General features: G+C 51.2%; 1 long non-coding RNA gene across 1 annotated transcript; it reads right to left on the minus strand.

The window, feature by feature from the left end:
- Positions 1-761: 761 nt before the first annotated feature.
- Positions 762-15,201, minus strand: LOC128062802 (uncharacterized). Its single transcript, XR_008200860.1, has 3 exons — positions 14,810-15,201; positions 14,452-14,517; positions 762-813 (listed from the first exon to the last, which is right to left on the minus strand). It is a non-coding gene; the product is annotated as an uncharacterized LOC128062802 (long non-coding RNA).
- Positions 15,202-15,423: the final 222 nt, after the last annotated feature.

A 15,423-nucleotide genomic window follows, 5' to 3' on the forward strand; every position in this document is an offset into this window, starting at 1 on the left:
GAGGGCTTATCCACGGCTTCAATGAACATATGTGTAGAATTAAAAACTTAAATTTTCTTATTGGTTCTTCATAGATTGATGAAATTCTCTGTATTGAATCTAAAAATGTTTTCCCCGCTACTGTGACCTCTAACATTTTTTTTAGTATATTTACCAAAGTTTAAATCTTTAGCATTAGAAAATAAAAACTGGTCCTTCAGCAGTGTTTTAGAAGCAAGCCCTATGTAGAAGTAAAACAATTAGGATTCGGATTTCACCTGGTCTGAGTACTTTCGAAACCTACAAACCTAATAACACTGAGGCCTGAACTTTGGTAGGGGAAGCCCAGAGAATGAAAATGAGAAATTGAGGAGTTTTCCCATCATCAACACTTAAAATAATGAGGGCAGTGAGGACCTGTATGTGCCCAATGCCTGTATGTCACTTGGAGGATGTGTCCCCTTTTACCTGAGAAGCCAAAGCTCAGAGAGGTAACCTGACCTGTTTAAGGTACTCAGTGTCTTAGGGGCAACTGGTTAGGTCCAGAACCCAAGCCTCTGCATTTCCACTCAAGACACACAAACAAAAACAGAAGCCAGAATAGAGTCAACAAGATTTATTACAATTCACATATTTTATAGAAAAAGGAATGTTGTATCGCATCAAGGTAGTGAGAAACAATTGTTAAATGCAAGTTTGTCCTGGTTGCTCTGTGGACACCTGGGGCAGGCTCTCCCCGACTTCAGGCACAGCAGCTGCACTTGTCCAAGGCCCCTTTGCAGATGCAGCCCTGGGCACACTTGGCACAGCCCATGGGGCAGCAGGAGCAGCAGCCTGGGGGGAGTGAGAGTGAGAGATAACATTACGTGAAACCACCCTTCCCAACAGCAGGCCTGGCACAAGCTGGCCCCAGGCCCTGAGGACCCTGACCTTAGGAAAGTATGCTCTATCCTAAGAAATTCATCTCTGACACTCTGAAAATTGCTCTGAGTTCAGGACAGGGCAGAAAGCCTAGAGACTGTGGTGGGGCCCTTAGGGGCAGTGAAAGGGCAGCTGCCACTCCTCAAAGGGCTTCCCAGATGGCACTAGTGGTAAAGAACCCTCCTGCCAATGCAGGAGATGGAAGAGATGTGGATTCGATCCCTGGGTTGGGAAGATCCCCTGGAGGAGGGCATGGCAACCCACTCCAGTATCCTTGACTGGAGAATCCCATTGACAGAGGAGCTGGAAGGCTATAGCCCATTAGGGTCACAAACAGACATGACTGAAGCGAATATACAGTGAAGTAAGCCTGCACACACCCCTCAGAAACATACAGTGAAGTAAGGAAAGTGGTCAAGTTCAGAGAGGGGCAAACTGCTGCCACAGCTGTCCACCAGGGGTCAGGGAAGGACTGGGCTGCCTGTACAGCAAAGGGCTGCACGGCCAGGGCCGAGACTCCACACCTCTTCACCAAGTTCAAGAATCTAAAGTGCCCAGGACACTGGAGGTTTCACAAGGTGACATCAGAGACAAGAGACCTGGGTTCTAGGTCTAGTTTCCATCCTTGACCCCATTCGCTGACCTCTCTCAAACTTTTTTAGCCATTGTAGAATGAGAAGTTGGAACAGAATCATCTCTCTGGCTCTTTCAGCTCAGACTCTGTTTCAGTGCTGGTGCAGGGGGTGGGGGTGATGTAGGGAAGTCTGGTCAGTCCTGCTCCCTGCTGAGCTCTGGGTCCCTCCCTCAGACTCAGCCCAGACCCCAGGTTCCCAGAGGAGGGCCCGCGCTCACTCTTCTTGCAGGAGGGGCATCTGCAGGCCTTGCATGTGCAGGAGCCAGCGCAGCTGCAGGAGCCGCCTGCCAGGAAGGAAAAGGCCAGCGGTGAGCAGGGGGAGGAGGAGCCACGCAGCCGTCAGCAGGGCCCTCCCCCTCCTCCTGGGTCAGGACCAGCCCTGGGAGAGCTCCCCTCCACTCAGGCAGATGGAGAAGCCCCAGCTCCCCTCCTCGGGTCCCAGGAAAGAAGATCCCCTTCCCAGGGAAGGCCCCAGGTTCCAGACCCAGCACAGGTTGACTGGGGCTGGGGGCCAGGTCTATGTCCTGAACCCCAAGAGGCACCATGTCCTCTCCTGCCATCAAGGCCCGGCAGCTCCAAGGTCTCCACCCAGCACTGGGTCCCAGTCTAGCTGTTCCCTGACCCCCTGGGTGAGGACAACAAGGACAGTCTTGAGCCTCAGTACTCTCCATTCAAAATTAGAGTCTGGGAATTCCCTGTGAGTCCAGTCCTTAGGATTCCCGTGCTCTCACTGCTCAGGGCCCTGTGTTCAATCCCTGGTGGAGGAACTAAGATCCCACAAGCCGCTTGACTAGGGGGGTAAAAAAAGAAAAAAAAAAAAAACGCTCTTTCGATCCTGGCTAGGCAGAAAGCACTTCTGGTGAACCCTGGGCGTCCACTTTAGCTCAGATTCAAAATCCTCCGTCGTCTAACCCCACGGAACCTCTGTCTAGTGCCTGGGAAGGGTGTACCCTAGGCCCAGAGCCAGGGGTCACCTACTAGTGGGGCAGGAGCAGTTGGGGTCCATTTGGAGCCGAGCTGAGACCAGAGGGCAAAAGCACGCGGCAAAGAAGAGACACCCGATCCGGTGAGAGGCGTGTCGAGTCGAGGAGCCCGCTCGCTGGGTTTGTAACCGGAGGAGACGGCCCGGGCGCAGAGGGCCCGCCCCGCCTGCCCCCGCCCCGAGGCTCCGCGCCCGCACGGCCCACAGCTCCCGGGGCCGGGCGGTGAGCCCCACGCGAGCCGAGCGCAAGAGTCTCCCGGTGCCCTTGGGGCCGCTGTGCACACGGAGCGCCGCCTTTGGCCCCTGCCCGCGGGGAGGGACAGTTTGCCGGGAGGTACACGGTGTCCTAGCCTCCCTGCCCGCCCCCTCCCAGTTTTCCCGCGGGCGGCAGCCTCCCCGCTCCCGGCTTTTTCCTGGAACCCAGCCTCTGTGTTTTCGCCGTCTTCCCCACCCCCGACCCCCGCGCTATCTCCGCGTTCGCCACTTCCCGGAGCCAGTGTGCAACCCGAGTCTCGGGCTCACGTCCCAGGCATGGCTGGAGCTGTGTGTCGTGTTCAGAGCCTCGTGTGCAGAGCCCCGTGGTGGATGTGACCTTCACCACCAAGGCCCGGATTCCCTCTTGCCCCACCGTTCCCTGTCCTGGTCCCCGCGAAGGGCCCTAGGCAGCGTTTCTCTTAACTTTTCTCTCTAACGGCCCCAGGATCAACTCACTCAGGCCTCTGCCTCCCATCCTTCCTTTTGTTCTCCACGGCTGAATGGATGGATGGGCACATGTTTCCAGGTGCTCTTGCCCTAAACTTTTCAGGGGTTTTCCTGAACCTAGCCAGTCCACCCCATTCCAGGATGGAGGTTCCGGAAGCATGACGACCCCAAGGAAGGGAAGATCATAGCCGTGACCTCTTGGACTTCAGTCTCCCATCTCTTCTGCCATTAGCACAACAAGCCTGTCTCTAAGGAGCCTGCCAGCTCTGAATAATGAGAGGCAGGGCTCAGCATAATACGACCTCATAATTATTCACCTTTGGCAAGTAGGTGAGACAGTTGTAGTATAGATTCAGACCTCTTGACTGTGATCTGTGTGCCCTTGGGCAGGTCGCTCAAACTCTGGGCAATTGGCACATCCCTCCATCCCCTGCAAGTTCCCTCTGTGATGGGTTCAGTGTAGATCAGGTGATATGAGGGTGGGCATTGAATTTGTGGTTGTCCAAATGGTGTGGCAGCGTCACACCCGAGGGGGGCTGTCGCAGGGCATCCACACTCCCGCTGGCAATGGATTAGTACATTTCCAATCAAACTTTAACCTCCCACCTTTCCCAAAGAGCTTGTTAGGATTCAACAAGATTCTGTCCCAATAAAGTCACTGTTAACTGAAGGATCGTAATAGACACTGTTTATTAAGACCTAGTGAGGAGCTACAGAAAAGGCAATGGCAACCCACTCCAGTACTCTTGCCTGGCAAATCCCATGGACAGAGGAGACTGGTAGGCTGCAGTCCATGGGGTCGCTAGGAGTCGAACACAACTGAGCAACTTCACTTTCACTATTCACTTCTATGCATTGGAGATGGAAATGGCAACCCACTCCAGTGTTCTTGCCTGGAGAATCCCAGGGACAGGGGAGTCTGGTGGGCTGCCGTCTATGGGGTCGCACAGAGTCGGACACGACTGAAGCGACTTAGCAGCAGCAGCAGCAGTGAGGAGCTAGGCCACTCTCACTTAATACCATGTAGAGATACAACCTCCTTTTAATAGGAAATGGAGACTTAGAGGATTTGAGAGACTCATTCAGGATAGGGGGCTTCCCTGGTGGCTCAGACGGTAAAGTGTCTGTCTGCAATGCAGGAGACCCAGGTTCGATGCTGGATCGGGAAGATCCCCTGGAGAAGGAAGTGGCAACCCACTCTAGTACTCTTGCCTGGAAAATCCCATGGACAGAGGAGCCTGGTAGGCTGCAGTCCATGGGGTCGCTAAGAGTCGGATATGACAGCGACGTCACTTTCATACAGGATATGTGGCAGGAAGTGCCACTGCTTAAATGAACCAGCACACTGGGTCTAGAAATCCCCTCTTCACACAGGATACCTGTGGGTGAGTGTGGTCCTGACACTTGGACCATGTGACTTGTCTTTCTCTTTATCAAATAGCAAATCACTCCAAATGTTGTCCGGAGGGGACTAGCCATGACCATCGTTTACAAGTCACTCAGCACCTCTCTCCTTCCAAATACAGCTACAGTTTCGTAACTGCAGAATGTGGTACTGTGCAGAACGTGCACAGGCAGACGTGAAGTCCTTCATCAGGAACCAGTTTCCAGGTATACTCCCTCTTGTTGGGAAATGGCTGGGCATTACCTCCTAATTCCTAGCCACTTTGCTGGTTTCAAGTAGCCAAGGGCTGGATTTTGAAAGCAGAGTTCAGCCTGACCTAAAGGAACTTCCAATGACTTAGAGCCAACTCAACGCAGGAAGCTCTCAAGGGTAGCAGGTGTCCTGGCACTGGGCCAGGTGAGATGGATGGTCCCTGTGGGGATGTGGGGAGGGGCTACTCCAGGTATAGCTGGTCCACACAGTGGGGCACCAGTGTTTTCAGTGTTCCGCATACACCTCTGATGGAACAAATGTGTAGTTTCTTTTTTAAACTGAACTATAGTTGGTTTACAATATTGTGTTAGTATTGGGTGAACAAACATGTGGGTTTTACTTTTTAAATTTTTCTTGTATTACTGTTCCCCATGTATTTATTCAAATTTGTTGAATCAATAATTGGACTTTGTATTTTGTATCCTTGTAAATTTTTATTAGTAATTCACTTAATTTTATTTTGCCAACATTTAGGTTTGTGAAGATAGAAAATAGAAACCACAGCCAGAAAATTCACACTAGTCTTTCAGCGCAGGGAGTTTGAGAGTCCCAGGTAGGGATTTAGGTAACTAGGGGTGTGAGTCCAACTTCTTTAGAGTCTATCAGGCCTAAAATCTATGTGGAACTGAAGTTATTCAGGGCAATCAGAGGATGGAAAATGAAGACACCAACCCTTGACATGAGAATGGAGGGGACCCTGAATCTGCTCAGCACACTTAGTTTATTGGGGCCTAACACTTTGTTCTAGTAGCCATGTCTCTATAGTTCTCATCCAGTCTCCTACACCAGCCCTGGATAGCACAAAAGCCCTTATTCCAAATGCACAGAAAAGAAAAGTGAATCAGAATAGTGTCAACAACCTTTATTACCATTTACATATTTCCTAAGAAAGGGAATGTAGAGATCAAGTCAGAGTTGTATAGAAATGCAGGTTGGCCCACGTTCCTCCAGTGACACCTGGGAGCAGGCTCTACCCCACATCAGGCACAACAGCTGCACTTGTCCGAGGCCCCTTTGCAGATGCAGCCCTGGGCACACTTGGCACAGCCCACAGGGCAGCAGGAGCAGCAGCCTGTGGAGAGATGGGGAAAGCAGGTGTCAGCGATGCATTTCCCAGGCACCTCTCTGCCGAACAGCAACCCTGCGGCAAAACCCTGAGACCCAGAGAACCCTGAGTGCAGAAAAGCATGCCCTAAGACAGCTTGGAGGACCTTTGGCATGAGTTCTACTAGGAAATGGCTGCCTGGCTCCATCTAAGCCCAGGACAGGGCAGAAAGTTAGAAGCAGCAGTGACAGGTGGGTGCCCAGCGGCAAGAGGGCCAGCCCCTCAGAACCATGCACTCAGAACCCACTCTGGGTTCCCTCCCTCCCCCTAGCTACAGCACTCCCCACCCACCCCCTCTCTGGGTTCCCAGAGGAGGGCCCGCACTCACTCTTCTTGCAGGAGGGGCATCTGCAGGCCTTGCAGGTGCAGGAACCAGCGCAGCTGCAGGAGCTGCCTGCCAGGAAGGGAAAAGCCAGCGGTGAGCCGGGGGAAGAGGAGCCGCTGCAGCCATCAGCAGGGCCCTCCCCCTCCTCCTGGGGCAGGACCAGCCCTGGGAGCTCCTGTCTAGCACAGAACAGACAGAAGGCTCATCGCCCCCCCCACCCCCGCCCCCGCCCCCAACCCCCCACCACCCCGCTTCTCTGCCCTTCGGTGCAAAGGGTACTGTCTTGTATTTACCCCCAAGGATGAACCCAGGCTCCAGTGCCCATTCAGGAAGCCTGGATGGCTCGGACCTTCTGTCTGAGCCCAGAAGAGGCAATATCTCCTCCCCAACCAGCCTAGGCAATACGGAGGCCTGGACAGAGCACTGGAGCCGACCCAGAGGCCCCGAGACACCAGGATGATGTGGGACCGGGCAGCCTTGAGCCTCAAACCTCTTGCCTCTGAAGCGGAAGACTAAGAGGAAGGGAACGCTCTAATGGAAGATGAAGTCGCTAGTTTGGGGAGAAAGCACATGCTGGGTTAACTACAGAAGCCCACGTCAAATACTCCCTCTTCTAAACCCAGGGACGCTTCTTGATATTGGGGAGGGGACATCCGAAGTCCCAGAGCCAGGGATCCCTTACCAGTGGAGCAGGAGCAGTTGGGGTCCATTCGGAGATGAGGTGAGGCCGTCCAAAGCAAGTGGCAAAGAAGTACTTGGGCCGGTGGGGACGTGTTGGAATCCAGGAACGCGCGGTTCAGTTTATACCCAGAGGAGGAGGCCCGGGCGCAGAGGCCCCGCCCCGGCCTTGCACTCCGCCCGCCCCGCTCGGTGGGTCCACGCTGTCCGCTCCGCCCCGTCCCGCTGGGCTGAGCGCACCTGGCGGCGCCCGCCGGGCGCAGGTTCAGCGAGCAAGACTTCGGTCCGTGCGCAGTGCTCGGACCGCCCCCTTTGGCACGAGAACTCGCGGAGGGAGGGTGTACCGGGTTGCTCTCGGTGTCCCAGCTTCTCTGCACGCCCCCTTCCCAATTTTCCCAAGGTAGGATGCCACCTTTGTTTCAGGATCTTCCAAGAACCCAATCATCCGTCTTCGCCACCCCAACCTGCCCCCTCCAATACCCCTCGCCGCCCGTTCCTTTGTACTCAAGTTCTCAAGTTCGTCCTTTCCGGAGCCCCTGTGCAACCCCAGCCTGTGCTCACGTCCCTGCTGAAAGGAGGCGGTGGAAAAACCCGAACATTTCCTCCCCCAGTGCTCAGAAGGCCTTTGGCCCTATTTTTCTGGCTCAATTCAAGGCGGACACTGCGCCTGGGGAGCCTCCTTTGGGTATAAACGGAAATGGCCTCAGCTTCCATCCTGCCTCCACTCTCTAGTTTGAAGGGATATATGGGCGCGTTAGTCTGGGTCTTTTGTGTATCTATACAGCCTAGCCAGCCCACCTCACTCCAGAAAAGATGTTCAGAAAGTGGGATGCATCCAGAGGAGGGATTTTTTTTTTAGGTGATATTCAGACCTAGCTTTACATATCATTTTTTAATTGTTTCCCTTTCAATATTACTATTTGACAGCATTTTGTGTGTGTCACAGCTGGTTAATCTGTTTTGTTTTTGTTTTTAATCTTTCATCCCTCAAAATGAATCTAAAGAGGAACACTATTATTTGTGAGCCCATTAGGCTGATGGGAAGGGAAGTCACAAGGATGTTAAGTAGCTTGCCCACAGAGCTAGGAATTAGAGCCACTGGATCTGAGTCCAGTCAGCTTCCCAAAGGAAGGAGAGGGTCAAGGATCAAGTTTTCCTTTGATGTGTCTTCAATATCCAGTACCCTTGCCTGGAAAACCCCATGGATGGAGGAGCCTGGTGGGCTGCAGTCCATGTGGTCACTAAGAGTAGGACACAACTGAGCGACTTCACCTTCACTTTTCACTTTCCAGCATTGGAGAAGGAAATGGCAACCCACTCTAGTGTTCTTGCCTGGAGAATCCCAGGGACGGGGGAGCCTGGTGGGCTGCCGTCTATGGGGTCGCACAGAGTCGGACACGGCTGAAGTGACTTAGCAGCAGCAGCAGTCTTCAATATCAGTGTACTGCTTGAGATCTTTTAAAGAGAGATTAGGCCTCAAACTTATCAGCTCTCCAGGCTTGTGTCATAATTTTGTCTTCAGGGACCTAGACTGTCTTTTCCTTCTCCAAGACACCACACTGGTCCAGTACATTGATGGTATGCTGATTGGAGCTAGTTGCAAAACATAGCAAGTACTCTAGGCTTATGGGTAAGACTGCAATGGCGCTAAGAAAGCCTATGTAACAGAGGAGATCCCTTAGGGCATCTCTTAGCACTTACCCTGCCCTGAGATTAAAGTCAGTGATAAACTACTATAACAACCCAATCAAGACTGGACTGATAAAGGTCCAGGCCCTTCAAAAATGAAGGCTTAGGGTCACCAGATCAAGAGCCACGACCGAATGAGGTACGTGCAGGGGGCAAAGTGAACACAGAGTGGGTAGGAGAAGAAGGTCTTTATAAACCTCAGCTGTGACCATATGACTGGTTCCAGAAACAGAACTGACAACTGTAACTGTTATGAGTACTTCATTAGTTTCTTACAAATATGCAGTATATATAAATATGTAAATAATGTGACATATTAGTTGTTGTTTGGTCACTAATTTGTGTCCATGACCGCATGGACCATAGCCCGCCAGACTCCTCTGGCCATGGGAATTTTCCAGGCAAGAATACTGGAGTGGGTTGCCATTTCCTTCTCCAGGGGGTCTTTCCTATCCAGGGATCAAACCTGCATCTCCTGCATTGGTAGGCAGATTCTCTATCTCTGAGCCACCGGGGAAGCACATGTAATATATATATAAATAGGTAAATATATATGTATATGGCAAATATCTTTGTGTTCTTCCCTCTTTTATTCCCTTCTTATATAACATAGAATGTATTGACTGTACATTGTAGTATTTATGTATTGTTAATATCACAGCATTTAAGTTACATGATAGCAAGTACAGAAGTGACCATCACCCAAGGACTTTGCATCCTCCTTTGAGGACAGTTTTATACATTTTCAGTTGTAGGTAAGGTAGTTGTGTTGTGTTAGACAGAAGTATGACCTTGTTATTGTCTTTGTTGGGAGATTAAGTATGGTTTAAGAAGTTGTATATTGTCACCCTGCTTATTTAACTTATATGCAGAGTACATCATGAAAAATGCTGGGCTGGAGGAAGCACAAGCGGGAATCAAGATTGCCAGGAGAAATATCAATAACCTCAGACATGCAGATGACACCACCCTTATGGCAGAAAGTGAAGAGGAACTAAAAAGCCTCTTGATGAAAGTCAAAGAGGAGAGTGAAAATGTTGGCTTAAAGCTCAACATTCAGAAAACGAAGATCATGGCATCTGGTCCTATCACTTCATGGGAAATAAATGGGGAAAGAGTGGAAACAGTGTCAGAATTTATTTTGGGGGGGCTCCAAAATCAGTGCAGATGGTGACTGCGGCCATGAAAGTAAAAGACGCTTACTCCTTGGAAGAAAAGTTATGACCAACCTAGATAGCATATTCAAAAGCAGAGACATTTCTTTGCCAACAAAGGTCTGTCTAGTCAAGGCTATGGTTTTTCCAGTGGTCACGTATGGATGTGAGAGTTGGACTCTAAAGAAACCTGAGCGCTGAAGAATTGATACTTTTGAACTGTGGTGTTGGAGAAGACTCTTGAGAGTCCCTTGGACTGCAAGGAGATCCAACCAGTCCATTCTAAAGGAGATCAGTCCTGGGTGTTCTTCAGAAGGAATGATGCTAAAGCTGAAACTCCAGTACTCCAGCCACCTCATGGGAAGAGTTGACTCATTGGAAAAGACTCTGATGCTGGGAGGGATTGGGGGCAGGAGGAGAAGGGGATGACAGAGGATGAGATGGCTGGATGGCGTCACCGACTCGATGGACATGAGTTTGGGTGAATTCCAGGAGTTGGTGCTGGACAGGGAGGCCTGGCGTGCTGCAGTTCATGGGGTCGCAAGGAGTTGGACATGACTGAGCGACTGAACTGTACTGAACTGAAGAAGTTGTATGGGTGATGAGTGATGGTCTATAATGGTTAATTTTATGTGCCAACATGTCTAGGCTATCATACCAAGTCCTTGATTACACACGCTAGCCTGATGTTGCTGTGAATGTGTTTCTTTGTGTTTTTTTTTTTTTTTGACATGATTAACATTTAAATCAGTATACAGAAAAGCAGATTACCCTTCATAATGTAGAAGGCCTCATCCAGTCAGTGGAGGCCTTAGAGAAAAAATGAGGTCTCTTGAAAAGGAGAGAATTGGGCCTCCAGATGGCCTTTAAACTCAGGATTGCAACCAACATCAACTTCTACTGGAATTTCCAGGCTGCTGGCTGGTCCTGCAAATTTCAGTCATGCCAGTTTCCACAGTTACATAAGCGAATTTCTTAAATCTGGCTCTCTCTCTCTTTCTATCTACATCCTACTGGTTCTGTTTCTCTGGAGATGCTGATACCAATATATTTTAAAACTTATAAATCATTTAAATGTTAAGTAAATTACTGGTGCAAGTGTGGTAGCAGAAATCGCAGGCAATTTTCTGTATGCACCATAAGGGCACACTGTTGTGCTCGGGGTTATAAACCCCCAGTGCTGGTCACAATTTTGTGAGAATCAGTGACTCTTTTTGGACCACACGTCACATGCTCAAGTGGTTGAAGACCACAGGAGATACACCTAGGCACACCAGCACTGCTTCTGTGTCTAGAGGGTACTTGAATAGCCGCAATGTTATGAATAATAATAATAATGATAAATAGCTGACATTATAGACTGCTCACCACATGCCAAGTAACATACTAATTTTTTTACATGCATTAGTTCTTTAATCTCCTGAGCCATATGCATTTGCCTAAAAAATATTTATTTATTTGGCTATGCCAGGTCATAATGGTCGCATGTAGGATTCAGTTCCCTCACCAGGAATTGAACCTGGGCCCCCTGCTTTGAGGGCGCAGTCTTTGCCCCTGGACCACCAGGGCAGTCCCTGAGCCTCAAACAGTGGAGGAGACTGAGCCACAGAGAGCTAATGTCCTGTGACGCAGGTTGGATTGGTACTCTTGCAGGCTGACTGCAGCATTCTGCCCCCAGCCCGGCTCCTACACCCCAACTCCACGTGACCAACAAGGATGCTGAAAGCTGGCACAGGGGCAGCAGCGGGAAGCGCACTGAGCAAGCAGCTCTGTGACCTCTCTGGAATTCAGTTTCCCATGTCAAGCCAGGAGCACATTCAGACCTTTTCGAAAGGTCCTTCGACCTCTGAATAGTGAGAGGTGGGTTTAGCATTCAGTGACATCATGATCTACCAGCTGTGGCCAGGGGGTGAGATCAGCTGTAGTATAGGTTCAGGCCTCTGACCTCTGAGCTGTGTGTCCTTGGGCAGGTTACTTAACCTCTCTGAAATTGGCACAGTCACTCCAGCCTGCACATTTATGCTCTCACTGGTTCCTGTGCAGATCAGATGGCATGGTTGGGAATGTGTCCAAACGCTGTGGCAGCATCTTGTCCTGGGGGTGCTCACTGGAGGTCATCCATACTCCCTTTAGCACCAGATCAGCAAATTTCCAATCCCATCCTTAACCTCCAGCCCAGAGTATTACTTCTAAACCAATGAGTCTTTCCCCAAGAGCTTGTTGGGAGCTGAAAGGATTCTTTCTCCGCGAATGTCCGTGTGGCTCTAGAGATCAGAATGGCCATTGTTTATTAAGCCAGGACGCCATCATTTAATCCCCACATCGAGATATAATCTCCTTTTCACAAATGGGAAAATGGGGGCTTCCCTGGTGGCTCAGTGGTGAAGAATCCCGCCTGCCAGTGCAGGTTTGATCCCTGACCCAGGAAGATTCCACAGGCCACGGAGCAGCTAAGCCCATGTGCCACAACCATCAAGCCTGTGCTCCACAAGAGAACCCGCTACACTGAGAAAACCATGCACACCACCCCTAGAGAGCAGCGCCGGCTCCACTAGAGAGGAACCCATGAGGCAACAAAGACCCAGCGCAGCCAAAAGGAAAGAAATATGTGTGTGTACATATATATATATATATTTTAATATGGAGAAGGCAGTTGGAGAATGGAGACTCAGATGTTGAGTAACTTGCCCAGGGCTTACCACCTGTGGCAAAATAGGCTGTGAACTGCAACACCCATGCCCTCAGCACAGGCTGACTCCTGGGATCCCCTCTTTACCTAGGACACCTGTGAACAAGTGTGGTCTTGACTTCGGGGCCACATGACTTGCCTTTCCCTTTTATTTGACATCAAATAGCAATTCTGTCCGCAAGCAGCCAGAGGGGACTAACCGTTGGCATTAATTACAAGTCACTGGGCACCTCAGTCCTGCCTAACAAACACCACCACACCCTCTGAACTGCCATCACCTAGCTCTGGCAGACATGAAATACTCTCATCTGGATCCAATTCTCAGGCATCCGCCCTCTTCATGGGAAATGGCTGGGTAATTCCCTCCGAATCCCTGGTTACTTTGCTGTTTTCAGGTAGCCAAGGGCTGGATTTTGGAGGGACCAGTTTCAGCCTGAGCAATGGAACAGCTTCCAAAGACTGAGTGCCAAGCCCTAGCAGGGAGCCCTCAGGGCAGTGGGTCTGTTGTGAGTGGCACTGGGCAAGTCAAGTGTCTGTTCCCTGTGTGGATGCCAGGGGTGGGAAGGCAGTGCGTGCAAGGTGTGTGGGGTCCACACCCTGGGGCTGTTTTATGGTGTTTCCAGTTGCTCTTGGACACCTGATCAATGTATGCGCAGCATCCTTTGTTTTGTTTTTTTTTTGACTGCACTTGGTCTTAGTTGCAGCATGCAAGATCTTTAGTTATGGCATGTGGGGTCTAGGTACACCACCAGGGATGGAACCCAAGCCCCCTGCATTGGGATTGCAAAGTCTTAGCCACTGGACCAGGGAAGTCCCCCTGTGAAGTATTTTAAAATCTGATTTTGTTTGTTCTTCATACAGTGATTGAAATGATGTGTGTTGAATCTAGAAGTATGGGCTCTGTGTTGTTCCTTTATGGCATTTTTATAGTAATGATTATTATATTATAATATAATATATATTATATTATAGTATTATAGTAATGATTATTATTATTTTTACCAGTGTTTAGATCTGTGATGGATGGGAAGTAAAACATGTTCCTTCACCACAGGGATTTATTTTAGAAGCCCCATTTATATTCAAGCAGGTTTTAGTCACTTTCAAGCCTAAAACCCAAAAGGAACAGAAACTGAACAGGGAAACCATACAGAATGAAAATTCTAGATTGAGCAGCTTCTGTGCCACCAACCCTTGACTTGAAAACAGAGAGGACTCCACATGTGCCCAGTGTCCTTGTGGCATCTGCCCTCAGGCACTTCCATTTCACAGAAGATGGAGCTCAGTGCCGAAATGTGGCTCGAACAAGGCACTAGGTTTGTCAGGGGTCAACATTTCCATCCAGAAACCAGGTCTTTGTACTTCTAGCCCAATCCCTCACTGAAGCCCTGGTCAAGTCAAAGAAAACAGTCAGAATAAAGCCAACCACTTTTATTATCATTCTTGTATTTTATAGGAAAAAAAAAAAAAGAGGGATGTAACAAACGGGTCAGGTTGTATTAAAAAAAAAAATGCAGGTTTGTACATGTTGTTCTATTTACACCGAGGAGCAGGCTCTCCCCGACTTCAGGCACAGCAACTGCACTTGTCCGAGGCCCCTTTGCAGACGCAGCCCTGGGCACACTTGGCACAGCCCACGGGGCAGCAGGAGCAGCAGCCTGGGGGAGGGAAGGGGGCGGCACTGATGAGCGCGAGGGACAGCGGATTAAGAAGGGTTCCCGCCCTTTCCGGTGGAGGCGCCACCTTCCCTGGGGAAGGGGCACCCACTGCCCGATTTAAATTCCCCTCCAGTGGTGTAGGGGCTTCCCTGGCGGCTCAGACCGTAACGAATCCTCCTGCAAGGGCGGGGGTGGGGGGGTGGGGGTGGGGGTGGTGGTGGTGCTGGGCGCGGGGAGTGCGGCGCGTGAGGGGTAGACAGAGAGAAAATCCCACTTACTCTTCTTGCAGGAGGCGCACTTGCAATCTTTGCATTTGCAGGAGCCGGCGCACGTGCAGGATTCACCTGCCAGGAGAAAGATGCAAGAACGGGCCTTGGAGAACCGAACGCGGGCATGCGGGCTAGCAGCCCGAGTTTGAGTCCCAGTTCCACAACCAATTCGTGGGAACCTGGGCGAGCCACGAACACGAATTGCCTTATCGGTCAAACGGGGTCTCCTAGTTGAACTCAGAGGAGAGGAGGGTACACGGAAACCCTTTCGAAAGGGCAAACAGTGCCCTGAAAGTGAGTGATGAGGAGTCAGAGACTCTCTTCTAGTTCTGCGATGGCCACCCAGCCCCAAACCAGAGGTCCTTACCCGCGGTGCAGGAGCAGTTGGGATCCATGGCGAGCTGAAGCGGAGGCTGGGGTCCGGAAACGGCTGAGCAAAGGATGGCGAGGATGCCGAAGGGGCGTGCTGGAGCGGAGCGGGCGGTGGGCTGCTTTTATAGCGGAAAGGAGCTGGGGCGAGTGCAAAAACCCTCCGGGGCCGGGCGCTGCCCGCACCCGCCCCGCGCTGAGTCACTGGCGGGCCGCGCGGCTCACCGAGCTGTGCACACGGGCCACCAGGCATCAGTTCCCAGAAGCCGCCCTACGTGCGCCGGGGCGATGGAGGGAAGGGCCGGGCGCAGAGCGGGGAACACCGCGTGCAGGGCGGCCCGGGCCGTGCGCCGAGCCCCCTGCCCCTGCCCTCGCCGTGTGCAGTTTCCGCCACCGCCTGCCCCTCCCCCAGCTCTCCCGCCCCTCCCCTCCCCCTCCCCCCTGCTCTGTACCCTGTGCTTGCCGGGCCTGAGTAGTTAGAGAGTTGATCCTGAGGACCCTGTTCAGTTCAGTTCAGTTCAATCGCACAGTCGTGTTCGACCTTTGCGACCCCGTGGACTGCAGCACTCCAAGCCTCCCTGTCCATCACCAACTCCCAGAGTTTACTCAAAC

The sequence above is a fragment of the Budorcas taxicolor genome, chromosome 18 (genome assembly GCF_023091745.1).
Source record: "Budorcas taxicolor isolate Tak-1 chromosome 18, Takin1.1, whole genome shotgun sequence".
NCBI lineage: Eukaryota > Metazoa > Chordata > Mammalia > Artiodactyla > Bovidae > Budorcas > Budorcas taxicolor.